Genomic DNA, 19,220 nt, shown 5'->3' on the forward strand with positions numbered 1-19,220 from the left:
TTTCACCAGTGCAAGCTGCTAGGACAGACCCTCTCCTAACTGATGTCACCACAGCCATTCCTTGTACACTTCATCAGGACAAGCTGCTTGGACAGACCGTCTCCTGACTGATGTCACCACACAAAACCCTTGCACACTTCACCAGTGCATGCTGCTAGGACAGACCCTCTTCTGACAGGTGTCACCACACACATCCCTTGCACACTTCATCAGTGCATGCTGCTAGGACAGACCCTCTTCTAACTGATGTCACCACACACATCCCTTGTACAGTTCACCAGTGCATGCTGCTAAGACAGACCCTCTCCTGACTGATGTCACTACACACATCCCTTGCACACTTCACCAGTGCATGCTGCTAAGACAGACCCTCTCCTGACAGGTGTCAGCACACACATCCCTTTCACACTTCATCAGTGCATGCTGCTAGGACAGACCCTCTTCTAACTGATGTCACCACACACATCCCTTGTACACTTCACCAGTGCATGCTGCTAGGACAGACCCTCTCCTGACTGCTGTAACCACACACATCCCTTGGACACTTCACCAGTGCATGCTGCTAGGAATGACCCTCTCCTGACTGCTGCCACCACACCCATCCCTTGCACACTTCAGGACATGCTGCTAGGACAGACCCTCTCCCGACTGATGTCACCGCACACATCCCTTGTACATTTCATCAGGACATGCTGCTAGGACAGACCATCTCCTGACCACTGTCATTCATCTGCACTACAACCAACCTTCGCTCACATCAGCAGGACATGCTGCTAGGACAGTCCTTCACCTGACATGTCACCACACACATCCCTTGTACAGTTCACCAGTGCATGCTGCTAGGACAGACCCTCTCCTGACTGATGTCACCACACACATCCCTTGCACACTTCACCTGGACAAGCTGCTAGGACACACCCTCTCCTGACAGGTGTCACCACACACATCCCTTGCATACTTCATCAGGACAAGCTGCTACGACAAACCCTGTCCTCACTGCTGTCACCGCACACATCCCTTGCACACTTCACCAGTGCATGCTGCTAGGACAGACCCTCTCCTCGCAGGTGTCACCACACACATCCGTTGCACACTTCATCAGGACATGCTGCTAGGACAGACCCTCTCCCGACTGATGTCACCGCACACATCCCTTGTACATTTCATCAGGACATGCTGCTAGGACAGACCCTCTCCCGACTGATGTAACCACACACATCCCTTGCACACTTCACCAGTGCATGCTGCTAGGACAGACCCTCCCCTGACTGATGTCACCACACACATCCCTTGTACAGTTCACCAGTGCATGCTGCTAGGACAGACCCTCTCCTGACTGATGTCACCACACACATCTCTTGCACACTTCACCAGGACAAGCTGCTAGGACAGACCCTCTCCTGACAGGTGTCACCACACACATCCTTTGGATACTTCATCAGGACAAGCTTCTACGACAAACCCTGTCCTCACTCCTGTCATCGCACACATCCCTTGCACACTTCTCCAATGCATGCTGCTAGGACAGACCCTCTCCTGACAGGTGTCACCACACACATCCCTTGCACACTTCATCAGGACATGCTGCTAGGATAGACCCTCTCCTGACTGATGTCACCACACATCCCTTGTACACTTCACCAGTGCATGCTGCTAGGACAGACCCTCCCCTGACTGATGTCACCACACACATCCCTTGTACACTTTACCAGAGCATGCTGCTAAGACAGACCCTCTCCTAACAGGTGTCTCCTCACACATCCCTTGCGCACTTCATCAGGACATGCTGCTAGGACAGAACCTCTCCTGACTGCTGTCACTCATCTGCACTACAATCGTGCATCGCTCACTTCATCAGGACAAGCTGCTAAGACAGACCCTCTCCTGACTGATGTCGCCACAGCCATCCCTTGTACACTTCACCAGTGCATGCTGCTAGGACAGACTCTCTCCTGACTGATGTCAACACACACATCTCTTGTACACTTCATCAGGACAAGCTGCTAGGACAGACCCTCTCCTGACATGTCACCACACACATCCCTTGCACACTTCACCAGTGCATGCTGCTAGGACAGACCCTCTCCTAACTGATGTCACCACACAAATCCCTTGTACATATCACCAGCGCATGCTGCTAGGACAGACCCTCTCCTAACTGATGTCACCACACACATCCCTTGTACACTTCACCAGTGCATGCTGCTAGGACGGACCCTCTCCTGCCTGATGTCACCACACACATCCCTCGGGGACAGACCCTCTCCTAACTGATGTCACCACACACATCCCTTGCACATTTCAGCGTGAACATGCTGCTAGGATAGACCCTCTCCTGACTGATGTCACCTCACACATCCCTTGCACACTTCTCCAGTGGATGCTGCTAGGATAGACCCTCTCCTGCCTGATGTCACCGCACACATCCCTTGCACACTTCAGCGTGAACATGCTGCTAGGATAAACCCTCTCCTGACTGATGTCACCGCACACATCCTTTCCACACTTCACCAGTGCATGCTGCTAGGACAGACCCTCTCCTGACTGATGTCACCACACACATCTCTTATACACTTCACCAGTGCATGCTGCTTGGACAGACCCTCTCCTGACTGATGCCACCACACACATCCCTTGCACACTTCACCAGTGCCTGCTGCTAGGACAGACTCTCCCCTGACTGATGTCACCAGACACATCCCTTGCACACTTTATCAGGACAAGCTGCTAGGACAGACGACCCTCTCCTGACATGTCACCACACACATCCCTGGCACACTTCACCAGTGCATGCTGCTAGGACAGACCCTCTCCTGACTTATGTAACCACACACATCCCTTGCACACATCACCAGTGCATGCTGCTAGGACAGACCCTCTCCTGACAGATGTCACCACACACATCACTTGCGCACGTCATCAGGACAAGCTGCTAGGACAGACCCTCTCCTAACTGATGTCACCACAGCCATTCCTTGTACACTTCACCAGTGCAAGCTGCTAGGATAGACCCTCTCCTGACTGCTGTCACCACACACATCCCTTGCACACTTCACCAGTGCAAGCTGCTAGGATAGACCCTCTCCTAACTGATGTCACCACAGCCATTCCTTGTACACTTCATCAGGACAAGCTGCTTGGACAGACCCTCTCCTGACTGATGTCACAATACACATCCCTTGCACACTTCACCAGTGCATGCTGCTAGGACAGACCCTCTCCTGACAGGTGTCACCACACACATCCCTTGCACACTTCATCAGTGCATGCTGCTAGGACAGACCCTCTTCTAACTGATGTCACCACACACATCCCTTGTACACTTCACCAGTGCATGCTGCTAGGACAGACCCTCTCCTGACTGCTGTAACCACACACATCCCTTGGACACTTCACCAGTGCATTCTGCTAGGAATGACCCTCTCCTGACTGCTGTCACCACACCCATCCCTTGCACACTTCAGGAAATGCTGCTAGGACAGACCCTCTCCCTACTGATGTCACCGCACACATCCCTTGTACATTTCATCAGGACGTGCTGCTAGGACAGACCATCTCCTGACCACTGTCATTCATCTGCACTACAACCAACCTTAGCTCACATCAGCAGGACATGCTGCTAGGACAGTCCTTCATCTGACATGTCACCACACACATCCCTTGTACAGTTCACCAGTGCATGCTGCTAGGACAGACCCTCTCCTGACTGATGTCACCACACACATCCCTTGCACACTTCACCTGGACAAGCTGCTTGGACAGACCCTCTCCTGACTGATGTCACAACACACATCCCTTGCACACTTCACCAGTGCATGCTGCTAGGACAGACCCTCTCCTGACAGGTGTCACCACACACATCCCTTGCACACTTCATCAGTGCATGCTGCTAGGACAGACCCTCTTCTAACTGATGTCACCACACACATCCCTTGTACACTTCACCAGTGCATGCTGCTAGGACAGACCCTCTCCTGACTGCTGTAACCACACACATCCCTTGGACACTTCACCAGTGCATGCTGCTAGGAATGACCCTCTCCTGACTGCTGTCACCACACCCATCCCTTGCACACTTCAGGACATGCTGCTAGGACAGACCCTCTCCCTACTGATGTCACCGCACACATCCCTTGTACATTTCATCAGGACGTGCTGCTAGGACAGACCATCTCCTGACCACTGTCATTCATCTGCACTACAACCAACCTTCGCTCACATCAGCAGGACATGCAGCTAGGACAGTCCTTCATCTGACATGTCACCACACACATCCCTTGTACAGTTCACCAGTGCATGCTGCTAGGACAGACCCTCTCCTGACTGATGTCACCACACACATCCCTTGCACACTTCACCTGGACAAGCTGCTAGGACACACCCTCTCCTGACAGGTGTCACCACACACATCCCTTGCATACTTCATCAGGACAAGCTGCTACGACAAACCCTGTCCTCACTGCTGTCACCGCACACATCCCTTGCACACTTCACCAGTGCATGCTGCTAGGACAGACCCTCTCCTGACAGGTGTCACCACACACATCCCTTGCACACTTCATCAGGACATGCTGCTAGGAAAGACCCTCTCCTGACTGATGTAACCACACACATCCCTTGCAGACTTCACCAGTGCATGCTGCTAGGACAGACCCTCCCCTGACTGATGTCACCACACACATCCCTTGTACACTTTACCAGAGCATGTTGCTAAGACACACCCTCTCCTGACATCCTGACAGGTGTCGCCACACACATCCCTTGCACACTTCATCAGGACAAGCACACTTGCTTGCACACTTCAGCGTGAACATGCTGCTAGGATAGACCCTCTCCTGACTGATGTCACCGCACACATCCCTTCCACACTTCACCAGTGCATGCTGCTAGGACAGACCCTCTCCTGACTGATGTCACCACACACATCTTTTATACACTTCACCAGTGCATGCTGCTTGGACAGACCCTCTCCTGACTGATGCCACCACACACATCCCTTGCACACTTCACCAGTGCATGCTGCTAGGACAGACTCTTCCCTGACTGATGTCACCAGACACATCCCTTGCACACTTTATCAGGACAAGCTGCTAGGACAGACGACCCTCTCCTGACATGTCACCACACACATCCCTGGCACACTTCACCAGTGCATGCTGCTAGGACAGACCCTCTCCTGACTTATGTAACCACACACATCCCTTGCACACATCACCAGTGCATGCTGCTAGGACAGACCCTCTCCTGACAGATGTCACCACACACATCACTTGCGCACGTCATCAGGACAAGCTGCTAGGACAGACCCTCTCCTAACTGATGTCACCACAGCCATTCCTTGTACACTTCACCAGTGCAAGCTGCTAGGATAGACCCTCTCCTGACTGCTGTCACCACACACATCCCTTGCACACTTCACCAGTGCAAGCTGCTAGGACAGACCCTCTCCTAGCTGATGTCACCACAGCCATTCCTTGTACACTTCATCAGGACAAGCTGCTTGGACAGACCCTCTCCTGACTGATGTCACAACACACATCCCTTGCACACTTCACCAGTGCATGCTGCTAGTACAGACCCTCTCCTGACAGGTGTCACCACACACATCCCTTGCACACTTCATCAGTGCATGCTGCTAGGACAGACCCTCTTCTAACTGATGTCACCACACACATCCCTTGTACACTTCACCAGTGCATGCTGCTAGGACAGACCCTCTCCTGACTGCTGTAACCACACACATCCCTTGGACACTTCACCAGTGCATGCTGCTAGGAATGACCCTCTCCTGACTGCTGTCACCACACCCATCCCTTGCACACTTCAGGACATGCTGCTAGGACAGACCGTCTCCCTACTGATGTCACCGCACCCATCCCTTGTACATTTCATCAGGACGTGCTGCTAGGACAGACCATCTCCTGACCACTGTCATTCATCAGCACTACAACCAACCTTCGCTCGCATCAGCAGGACATGCTGCTAGGACAGTCCTTCATCTGACATGTCACCACACACTTCCCTTGTACAGTTCACCAGTGCATGCTGCTAGGACAGACCCTCTCCTGACTGATGTCACCACACACATCCCTTGCACACTTCACCTGGACAAGCTGCTAGGACACACCCTCTCCTGACAGGTGTCACCACACACATCCCTTGCATACTTCATCAGGACAAGCTGCTACGACAAACCTTGTCCTCACTGCTGTCACGCACACATCCCTTGCACACTTCACCAGTGCATGCTGCTAGGACAGACCCTCTCCTGACAGGTGTCACCACACACATCCCTTGCACACTTCATCAGGACATGCTGCTAGGAAAGACCCTCTCCTGACTGATGTAACCACACACATCCCTTGCACACTTCACCAGTGCATGCTGCTAGGACAGACCCTCCCCTGACTGATGTCACCACACACATCCCTTGTACACTTTACCAGAGCATGTTGCTAAGACACACCCTCTCCTGACATCCTGACAGGTGTCGCCACACACATCCCTTGTGCACTTCATCAGGACATGCTGCTAGGACAGAACCTCTCCTGACTGCTGTCACTCATCTGCACTACAATCGTGCATCGCTCACTTCATCAGGACAAGCTGCTAGGACAGACCCTCTCCTGACTGATGTCGCCACAGCCATCCCTTGTACACTTCACCAGTGCATGCTGCTAGGACAGACTCTCTCCTGACTGATGTCAACACACACATCCCTTGTACACTTCATCAGGACAAGCTGCTAGGACAGACCCTCTCCTGACTGATGTTACCACACATCCCTTGCACACTTTACCAGTGCATGCTGCTAGGACAGACCCTCTCCGACTGATGTCACCACACATTTCCCTTGTACACTTCATCAGGACAAGCTGCTAGGACAGACCCTCTCCTGACATGTCACCACACACATCCCTTGCACACTTCGCCAGTGCATGCTGCTAGGACAGACCCTCTCCTAACTGATGTCACCACACACACCCCTTGCACACTTCTCCAGTGCATGCTGCTAGGATAGACCCTCTCCTGACTGATGTCACCTCACACATCCCTTGCACACTTCACCAGTGCATGCTGCTAGGACGGACCCTCTCCTGTCTGATGTCACCACACACATCCCTCGGGGACAGACCCTCTCCTAACTGATGTCACCACACACATCCCTTGCACATTTCAGCGTGAACATGCTGCTAGGATAGACCCTCTCCTGACTGATGTCACCTCACACATCCCTTGCACACTTCTCCAGTGGATGCTGCTAGGATAGACCCTCTCCTGCCTGATGTCACCGCACACATCCCTTGCACACTTCAGCGTGAACATGCTGCTAGGATAGACCCTCTCCTGACTGATGTCACCGCAGACATCCCTTCCACACTTCACCAGTGCATGCTGCTAGGACAGACCCTCTCCTGACTGATGTCACCACACACATCTTTTATACACTTCACCAGTGCATGCTGCTTGGACAGACCCTCTCCTGACTGATGCCACCACACACATCCCTTGCACACTTCACCAGTGCATGCTGCTAGGACAGACTCTTCCCTGACTGATGTCACCAGACACATCCCTTGCACACTTTATCAGGACAAGCTGCTAGGACAGACGACCCTCTCCTGACATGTCAACACACACATCCCTGGCACACTTCACCAGTGCATGCTGCTAGGACAGACCCTCTCCTGACTTATGTAACCACACACATCCCTTGCACACATCACCAGTGCATGCTGCTAGGACAGACCCTCTCCTGACAGATGTCACCACACACATCACTTGCGCACGTCATCAGGACAAGCTGCTAGGACAGACCCTCTCCTAACTGATGTCACCACAGCCATTCCTTGTACACTTCACCAGTGCAAGCTGCTAGGATAGACCCTCTCCTGCCTGATGTCACCGCACACATCCCTTGCACACTTCAGCGTGAACATGCTGCTAGGATAGACCCTCTCCTGACTGATGTCACCGCACACATCCCTTCCACACTTCACCAGTGCATGCTGCTAGGACAGACCCTCTCCTGACTGATGTCACCACACACATCTTTTATACACTTCACCAGTGCATGCTGCTTGGACAGACCCTCTCCTGACTGATGCCACCACACACATCCCTTGCACACTTCACCAGTGCATGCTGCTAGGACAGACTCTTCCCTGACTGATGTCACCAGACACATCCCTTGCACACTTTATCAGGACAAGCTGCTAGGACAGACGACCCTCTCCTGACATGTCACCACACACATCCCTGGCACACTTCACCAGTGCATGCTGCTAGGACAGACCCTCTCCTGACTTATGTAACCACACACATCCCTTGCACACATCACCAGTGCATGCTGCTAGGACAGACCCTCTCCTGACAGATGTCACCACACACATCACTTGCGCACGTCATCAGGACAAGCTGCTAGGACAGACCCTCTCCTAACTGATGTCACCACAGCCATTCCTTGTACACTTCACCAGTGCAAGCTGCTAGGATAGACCCTCTCCTGACTGCTGTCACCACACACATCCCTTGCACACTTCACCAGTGCAAGCTGCTAGGACAGACCCTCTCCTAGCTGATGTCACCACAGCCATTCCTTGTACACTTCATCAGGACAAGCTGCTTGGACAGACCCTCTCCTGACTGATGTCACAACACACATCCCTTGCACACTTCACCAGTGCATGCTGCTAGGACAGACCCTCTCCTGACAGGTGTCACCACACACATCCCTTGCACACTTCATCAGTGCATGCTGCTAGGACAGACCCTCTTCTAACTGATGTCTCCACACACATCCCTTGTACACTTCACCAGTGCATGCTGCTAGGACAGACCCTCTCCTGACTGCTGTAACCACACACATCCCTTGGACACTTCACCAGTGCATGCTGCTAGGAATGACCCTCTCCTGACTGCTGTCACCACACCCATCCCTTGCACACTTCAGGACATGCTGCTAGGACAGACCCTCTCCCTACTGATGTCACCGCACACATCCCTTGTACATTTCATCAGGACGTGCTGCTAGGACAGACCATCTCCTGACCACTGTCATTCATCAGCACTACAACCAACCTTCGCTCGCATCAGCAGGACATGCTGCTAGGACAGTCCTTCATCTGACATGTCACCACACACATCCCTTGTACAGTTCACCAGTGCATGCTGCTGGGACAGACCCTCTCCTGACTGATGTCACCACACACATCCCTTGCACACTTCACCTGGACAAGCTGCTAGGACACACCCTCTCCTGACAGGTGTCACCACACACATCCCTTGCATACTTCATCAGGACAAGCTGCTACGACAAACCCTGTCCTCACTGCTGTCACCGCACACATCCCTTGCACACTTCACCAGTGCATGCTGCTAGGACAGACCCTCTCCTGACAGGTGTCACCACACACATCCCTTGCACACTTCATCAGGACATGCTGCTAGGAAAGACCCTCTCCTGACTGATGTAACCACACACATCCCTTGCACACTTCACCAGTGCATGCTGCTAGGACAGACCCTCCCCTGACTGATGTCACCACACACATCCCTTGTACACTTTACCAGAGCATGTTGCTAAGACACACCCTCTCCTGACATCCTGACAGGTGTCGCCACACACATCCCTTGCACACTTCATCAGGACATGCTGCTAGGACAGAACCTCTCCTGACTGCTGTCACTCATCTGCACTACAATCGTGCATCGCTCACTTCATCAGGACAAGCTGCTAGGACAGACCCTCTCCTGACTGATGTCGCCACAGCCATCCCTTGTACACTTCACCAGTGCATGCTGCTAGGACAGACTCTCTCCTGACTGATGTCAACACACACATCCCTTGTACACTTCATCAGGACAAGCTGCTAGGACAGACCCTCTCCTGACTGATGTTACCACACATCCCTTGCACACTTTACCAGTGCATGCTGCTAGGACAGACCCTCTCCGACTGATGTCACCACACATTTCCCTTGTACACTTCATCAGGACAAGCTGCTAGGACAGACCCTCTCCTGACATGTCACCACACACATCCCTTGCACACTTCGCCAGTGCATGCTGCTAGGACAGACCCTCTCCTAACTGATGTCACCACACACACCCCTTGCACACTTCTCCAGTGCATGCTGCTAGGATAGACCCTCTCCTGACTGATGTCACCTCACACATCCCTTGCACACTTCACCAGTGGATACTGCTAGGACAGACCCTCTCCTGACAGGTGTCACCACACACATCCCTTGCACACTTCATCAGTGCATGCTGCTAGGACAGACCCTCTCCTAACTGATGTCACCACAGCCATTCCTTGTCCACTTCATCAGGACAAGCTGCTTGGACAGACCCTCTCCTGACTGATGTCACCACACACATCCCTTGCACATTTCACCAGTTCATGCTGCTAGGACAGACCCTCTCCTGACAGGTGTCACCACACACATCCCTTGCACACTTCATCAGTGCATGCTGCTAGGACAGACCCTCTTCTAACTGATGTCACCACACACATCCCTTGTACACTTCACCAGTGCATGCTGCTAAGACAGACCCTCTCCTGACTGATGTCACCACACACATCCCTTGCCCACTTCACCAGTGCATGCTGCTAGGACAGACCCTCTCCTGACAGGTGTCACCACACACATCCTTTGCACACTTCATCAGTGCATGCTGCTAGGACAGACCCTCTTCTAACTGATGTCACCACACACATCCCTTGTACACTTCACCAGTGCATGCTGCTAGGAAGGACCCTCTCCTGACTGCTGTAACCACACACATCCCTTGGACACTTCACCAGTGCATGCTGCTAGGATAGACCCTCTACTGACTGCTGCCACCACACCCATCCCTTGCACACTTCAGGACATGCTGCTAGGACAGACCCTCTCCCGACTGATGTCACCGCACACATCCCTTGTACATTTCATCAGGACATGCTGCTAGGACAGACCAATTCCTGACCACTGTCATTCATCTGCACTACAACCAACCTTCGCTCACATCAGCAGGACATGCTGCTAGGACAGTCCTTCACCTGACATGTCACCACACTCATCCCTTGTACAGTTCACCAGTGCATGCTGCTAGGACAGACCCTCCCCTGACTGATGTCACCACACACATCCCTTGCACACTTCACCTGGACAAGCTGCTAGGACACACCCTCTCCTGACAGGTGTCACCACACACATCCGTTGCATACTTCATCTGGACAAGCTGTTACGACAAACCCTGTCCTCACTGCTGTCACCGCACACATCCCTTGCACACTTCACCAGTGCATGCTGCTAGGACAGACCCTCTCCTGACAGGTGTCACCACACACATCCCTTGCACACTTCATCAGTGCATGCTGCTAGGACAGACCCTCTTCTAACTGTTGTCACCACACACATCCCTTGCACACTTCATCAGGACATGCTGCTAGGACAGACCCTCTCCTGACTGATGTAACCACACACATCCCTTGCACACTTCACCAGTGCATGCTGGTAGGACAGACCCTCCCCTGACTGATGTCACCACACACATCCCTTGTACACTTTACCAGAGCATGCTGCTAAGACAGACCCTCTCCTGACAGGTGTCGCCACACACATCCCTTGCACACTTCATCAGGACATGCTGCTAGGACAGAACCTCTCCTGACTGCTGTCACTCATCTGCACTACAATCGTGCATCGCTCACTTCATCATGACAAGCTGCTAGGACAGACCCTCTCCTGACTGATGTCGCCACAGCCATCCCTTGTACACTTCACCAGTGCATGCTGCTAGGACAGACTCTCTCCTGACTGATGTCAACACACACATCCCTTGTACACTTCATCAGGACAAGCTGCTAGGACAGACCCTCTCCTGACTGATGTTACCACACATCCCTTGCACACTTTACCAGTGCATACTGCTAGGACAGACCCTCTCCGACTGATGTCACCACACACATCCCTTGAACACTTCATCAGGACAAGCTGCTAGGACAGACCCTCTCCTGACATGTCACCACACAAATCCCTTGCACACTTCATCAGTGCATGCTGCTAGGACAGACCCTCTCCTAACTGATGTCACCACAGCCATTCCTTGTACACTTCATCAGGACAAGCTGCTTGGCAGACCCTCTCCTGACTGATGCCACCACACACATCCCTTGCACACTTCACCAGTGCATGCTGCTAGGACAGACCCTCTCCTGACAGGTGTCACCACACACATCCCTTGCACACTTCATCAGTGCATGCTGCTAGGACAGACCCTCTTCTAACTGATGTCACCACACACATCCCTTGTACACTTCACCAGTGCATGCTGCTAAGACAGACCCTCTCCTGACTGATGTCACCACACACATCCCTTGCACACTTCACCAGTGTATGCTGCTAGGACAGACCCTCTCCTGACAGGTGTCACCACACACATCCCTTGCACACTTCATCAGTGCATGCTGCTAGGACAGACCCTCTTATAACTGATGTCACCACACACATCTCTTGTACACTTCACCAGTGCATGCTGCTAGGACAGACCCTCTCCTGACTGCTGTAACCACACACATCCCTTGCACACTTCACCAGTGCATGCTGCTAGGATAGACCCTCTACTGACTGCTGTCACCACACCCATCCCTTGCACACTTCAGGACATGCTGCTAGGACAGACCCTCTCCCGACTGATGTCACCGCACACATCCCTTACACACTTCTTCAGTGGATGCTGCTAGGATAGACCCTCTCCTGACTGAGGTCACCGCACACATCCCTTGCACACTTCACCAGCGCATGCTGCTAGGACATCCCCTCTCCTGACTGATGTCACTGCACACATCCCTTGTACACTTCACCAGTGCATTCTGCTAGGAGAGACCCTCTCCTGCCTGATGTCACCGCACACATCCTTTGGACACTTCACCAGTGCATGCTGCTAGGATAGACCCTCTCCTGACTGATGTCACCGCACACATCCCTTGTGCACTTCACCAGTGCATTCTGCTAGGACAGACCCTCTCCTGCCTGATGTCACCGCACACATCCCTTGGACACTTCACCAGTGCATGCTGCTAGGATAGACCCTCATCTGACTGATGTCATCACACACATCCCTTGTGCACTTCACCAGTGCATGCTGCTTGGACAGACGCTCTCCTGACTGATGTCACCACACACATCCCTTATACACTTCACCAGTGCATGCTGCTAGGACGGACTCTCCCCTGACTGATGTCACCAGACACATCCCTTGCACACTTTATCAGGACAAGCTGCTAGGACAGACGACCCTCTCCTGACATGTCACCACACACATCTCTGGCACACTTCACCAGTGCATGCTGCTAGGACAGACACTCTCCTGACTTATGTAACCACACACATCCCTTGCACACATCACCAGTGCATGCTGCTAGGACAGACCCTCTCCTGACAGATGTCACCACACACATCCCTTGGGCACGTCATCAGGACAAGCTGCTAGGACAGACCCTCTCCTAACTGATGTCACCACAGCCATTCCTTGTACACTTCACCAGTGCAAGCTGCTAGGACAGACCCTCTCCTAACTGATGTCCCACACACATCCCTTGCACACTTCACCAGTGCATGCTGCTAGGACAGACCCTCTCCTGACAGGTGTCACCACACACATCCCTTGCACACTTCATCAGTGCACGCTGCTAAGACAGACCCTCTCCTGACTGATGTCACCACACACATCCCTTGCACACTTCACCAGTGCATGCTGCTAAGACAGACCCTCTCCTGACAGGTGTCAGCACACACATCCCTTTCACACTTCATCAGTGCATGCTGCTAGGACAGACCCTCTTCTAACTGATGTCACCACACACATCCCTTGTACACTTTCCCAGTGCATGCTGCTAGGACAGACCCTCTCCTGACTGCTGTAACCACACACATCCCTTGGACACTTCACCAGTGCATGCTGCTAGGAATGACCCTCTCCTGACTGCTGCCACCACACCCATCCCTTGCACACTTCAGGACATGCTGCTAGGACAGACCCTCTCCCGACTGATGTCACCGCACACATCCCTTGTACATTTCATCAGGACATGCTGCTGGGACAGACCATCTCCTGACCACTGTCATTCATCTGCACTACAACCAACCTTCGCTCACATCAGCAGGACATGCTGCTAGGACAGTCCTTCACCTGACATGTCACCACACACATCCCTTGTACAGTTCACCAGTGCATGCTGCTAGGACAGACCCTCTCCTGACTGATGTCACCACAAACATCCCTTGCACACTTCACCTGGACAAGCTGCTAGGACACACCCTCTCCTGACAGGTGTCACCACACACATCCCTTGCATACTTCATCAGGACAAGCTGCTACGACAAACCCTGTCCTCACTGCTGTCACCGCACACATCCCTTGCACACTTCACCAGTGCATGCTGCTAGGACAGACCCTCTCCTGGCAGGTGTCACCACACACATCCCTTGCACACTTCATCAGGACATGCTGCTAGGACAGACCCTCTCCCGACTGATGTCACCGCACACATCCCTTGTACATTTCATCAGGACATGCTGCTAGGACAGACCCTCTCCCGACTGATGTAACCACACACATCCCTTGCACACTTCACCAGTGCATGCTGCTAGGACAGACCCTCCCCTGACTGATGTCACCACACACATCCCTTGTACAGTTCACCAGTGCATGCTGCTAGGACAGACCCTCTCCTGACTGATGTCACCACACACATCTCTTGCACACTTCACCAGGACAAGCTGCTAGGACAGACCCTCTCCTGACAGGTGTCACCACACACATCCTTTGGATACTTCATCAGGACAAGCTTCTACGACAAACCCTGTCCTCACTCCTGTCACCGCACACATCCCTTGCACACTTCTCCAATGCATGCTGCTAGGACAGACCCTCTCCTGACAGGTGTCACCACACACATCCCTTGCACACTTCATCAGGAGATGCTGCTAGGATAGACCCTCTCCTGACTGATGTCACCACACACATCCCTTGTACACTTCACCAGTGCATGCTGCTAGGACAGACCCTCCCCTGACTGATGTCACCACACACATCCCTTGTACACTTTACCAGAGCATGCTGCTAAGACAGACCCTCTCCTGACAGGTGTCGCCTCACACATCCCTTGCGCACTTCATCAGGACATGCTGCTAGGACAGAACCTCTCCTGACTGCTGTCACTCATCTGCACTACAATCGTGCATCGCTCACTTCATCAGGACAAGCTGCTAGGACAGACCCTCTCCTGACTGATGTCGCCACAGCCATCCCTTGTACACTTCACCAGTGCATGCTGCTAGGACAGACTCTCTCCTGACTGATGTCAACACACACATCTCTTGTACACTTCATCAGGACAAGCTGCTAGGACAGACCCTCTCCTGAAATGTCACCACACACATCCCTTGCACACTTCACCAGTGCATGCTGCTAGGACAGACCCTCTCCTAACTGATGTCACCACACACATCCCTTGTACACTTCACCAGTGCATGCTGCTAGGACGGACCCTCTCCTGTCTGATGTCACCACACACATCCTTCGGGGACAGACCCTCTCCCAACTGATGTCACCACACACATCCCTTGCACATTTCAGCGTGAACATGCTGCTAGGATAGACCCTCTCCTGACTGATGTCACCTCACACATCCCTTGCACACTTCTCCAGTGGATGCTGCTAGGATAGACCCTCTCCTGCCTGATGTCACCGCACACATCCCTTGCACACTTCAGCGTGAACATGCTGCTAGGATAGACCCTCTCCTGACTGATGTCACCGCACACATCCCTTCCACACTTCACCAGTGCATGCTGCTAGGACAGACCCTCTCCTCACTGATGTCACCACACACATCTCTTATACACTTCACCAGTGCATGCTGCTTGGACAGACCCTCTCCTGACTGATGCCACCACACACATCCCTTGCACACTTCACCAGTGCATGCTGCTAGGACAGACTCTCCCCTGACTGATGTCACCAGACACATCCCTTGCACACTTTATCAGGACAAGCTGCTAGGACAGACGACCCTCTCCTGACATGTCACCACACACATCCCTGGCACACTTCACCAGTGCATGCTGCTAGGACAGACCCTCTCCTGACTTATGTAACAACACACATCCCTTGCACACATCACCAGTGCATGCTGCTAGGACAGACCCTCTCCTGACAGATGTCACCACACACATCACTTGCGCACGTCATCAGGACAAGCTGCTAGGACAGACCCTCCTAACTGATGTCACCACAGCCATTCCTTGTACACTTCACCAGTGCAAGCTGCTAGGATAGACCCTCTCCTGACTGCTGTCACCACACACATCCCTTGCACACTTCACCAGTGCAAGCTGCTAGGACAGACCCTCTCCTAACTGATGTCACCACAGCCATTCCTTGTACACTTCATCAGGACAAGCTGCTTGGACAGACCCTCTCCTGACTGATGTCACAACACACATCCCTTGCACACTTCACCAGTGCATGCTGCTAGGACAGACCCTCTCCTGACAGGTGTCACCACACACATCCCTTGCACACTTCATCAGTGCATGCTGCTAGGACAGACCCTCTTCTAACTGATGTCACCACACACATCCCTTGTACACTTCACCAGTGCATGCTGCTAAGACAGACCCTCTCCTGACTGATGTCACCACACACATCCCTTGCACACTTCACCAGTGCATGCCGCTAGGACAGACCTTCTCCTGACAGGTGTCACCACACACATCCCTTGCACACTTCATCAGTGCATGCTGCTAGGACAGACCCTCTTCTAACTGATGTCACCACACACATCCCTTGTACACTTCACCAGTGCATGCTGCTAGGACAGACCCTCTCCTGACTGCTGTAACCACACACATCCCTTGGACACTTCACCAGTGCATGCTGCTAGGAATGACCCTCTCCTGACTGCTGTCACCACACCCATCCCTTGCACACTTCAGGACATGCTGCTAGGACAGACCCTCTCCCGACTGATGTCACCGCACACATCCCTTGTACATTTCATCAGGACATGCTGCTAGGACAGACCATCTCCTGACCACTGTCATTCATCTGCACTACAACCAACCTTCGCTCACATCAGCAGGACATGCTGCTAGGACAGTCCCTCACCTGACATGTCACCACACACATCCCTTGTACAGTTCACCAGTGCATGCTGCTAGGACAGACCCTCTCCTGACTGATGTCACCACACACATCCCTTGCACACTTCACCTGGACAAGCTGCTAGGACACACCCTCTCCTGACAGGTGTCACCACACACATCCCTTGCATACTTCATCAGGACAAGCTGCTACGACAAACCCTGTCCTCACTGCTGTCACCGCACACATCCCTTGCACCCTTCACCAGTGCATACTGCTTGGACAGACCCTCTCCTGACTGATGCCACCACACACATCCCTTGCACACTTCACCAGTGCATGCTGCTAGGACAGACTCTCCCCTGACTGATGTCACCAGACACATCCCTTGCACACTTTATCAGGACAAGCTGCTAGGACAGACGACCCTCTCCTGACATGTCACCACACACATCCCTGGCACACTTCACCAGTGCATGCTGCTAGGACAGACCCTCTCCTGACTTATGTAACCACACACATCCCTTGCACACATCACCAGTGCATGCTGATAGGACAGACCCTCTCCTGACAGATGTCACCACACACATCACTTGCGCACGTCATGAGGACAAGCTGCTAGGACAGACCCTCTCCTAACTGATGTCACCACAGCCATTCCTTGTACATTTCACCAGTGCAAGCTGCTAGGATAGACCCTCTCCTGACGGCTGTCACCACACACATCCCTTGCACACTTCACCAGTGCAAGCTGCTAGGACAGACCCTCTCCTAACTGATGTCACCACAGCCATTCCTTGTACACTTCATCAGGACAAGCTGCTTGGACAGACCCTCTCCTGACTGATGTCACCACACACATCCCTTGCACACTTCACCAGTGAATGCTGCTAGGACAGACCCTCTCCTGACAGGTGTCACCACACACATCCCTTGCACACTTCATCAGTGCATGCTGCTAGGACAGACCCTCTTCTAACTGATGTCACCACACACATCCCTTGTACACTTCACCAGTGCATGCTGCTAGGACAGACCCTCTCCGGACTGATGTCACCACACACATCCCTTGCACACTTCACCAGGACAAGCTGCTAGGACAGACCCTCTCCTGACAGGTGTCACCACACACATCCCTTTCATACTTCATCAGGACATGCTGCTACGACAAACCCTGTCCTCACTGCTGTCACCGCACACATCCCTTGCACACTTCACCAGTGCATGCTGCTAGGACAGACCCTCTCCTGACAGGTGCCACTACACACATCCCTTGCACACTTCACCAGTGCATGCTGCTAGGACAGACCCTCTCCTGGCAGGTGTCACCACACACATCCCTTGCACACTGCATCAGGACATGCTGCTAGGGCAGACCCTCTCCCGACTGATGTCACCGCACACATCACTTGTACATTTCATCAGGACATGCTGCTAGGACAGACCCTCTCCCAACTGATGTAACCACACACATCCCTTGCACACTTCACCAGTGCATGCTGCTAGGACAGACCCTCCCCTGACTGATGTCACCACACACATCCCTTGTACAGTTCACCAGTGCATGCTGCTAGGACAGACCCTCTCCTGACTGATGTCACCACACACATCTCTTGCACACTTCACCAGGACAAGCTGCTAGGACAGACTCTCTCCTGACAGGTGTCACCACACACATCCTGTGGATACTTCATCAGGACAAGCTGCTACGACAAACCCTGACCTCACTCCTGTCACCGCACACATCCCTTGCACACTTCTCCAATGCATGCTGCTAGGACAGACCCTCTCCTGACAGGTGTCACCACACACATCCCTTGCACACTTCATCAGGACATGCAGCTAAGACAGACCCTCTCCTGACAGGTGTCGCCACCCACATCCCTTGCGCACTTCATCAGGACATGCTGCTAGGACAGAACCTCTCCTGACTGCTGTCACTCATCTGCACTACAATCGTGCATCGCTCACTTCATCAGGACAAGCTGCTAGGACAGACCCTCTCCTGACTGATGTCGCCACAGCCATCCCTTGTACACTTCACCAGTGCATGCTGCTAGGACAGACTCTCTCCTGACTGA

Source organism: Pleurodeles waltl, chromosome 9, assembly GCF_031143425.1.
Source record: "Pleurodeles waltl isolate 20211129_DDA chromosome 9, aPleWal1.hap1.20221129, whole genome shotgun sequence".
NCBI classification, from domain to species: Eukaryota; Metazoa; Chordata; class Amphibia; order Caudata; family Salamandridae; genus Pleurodeles; species Pleurodeles waltl.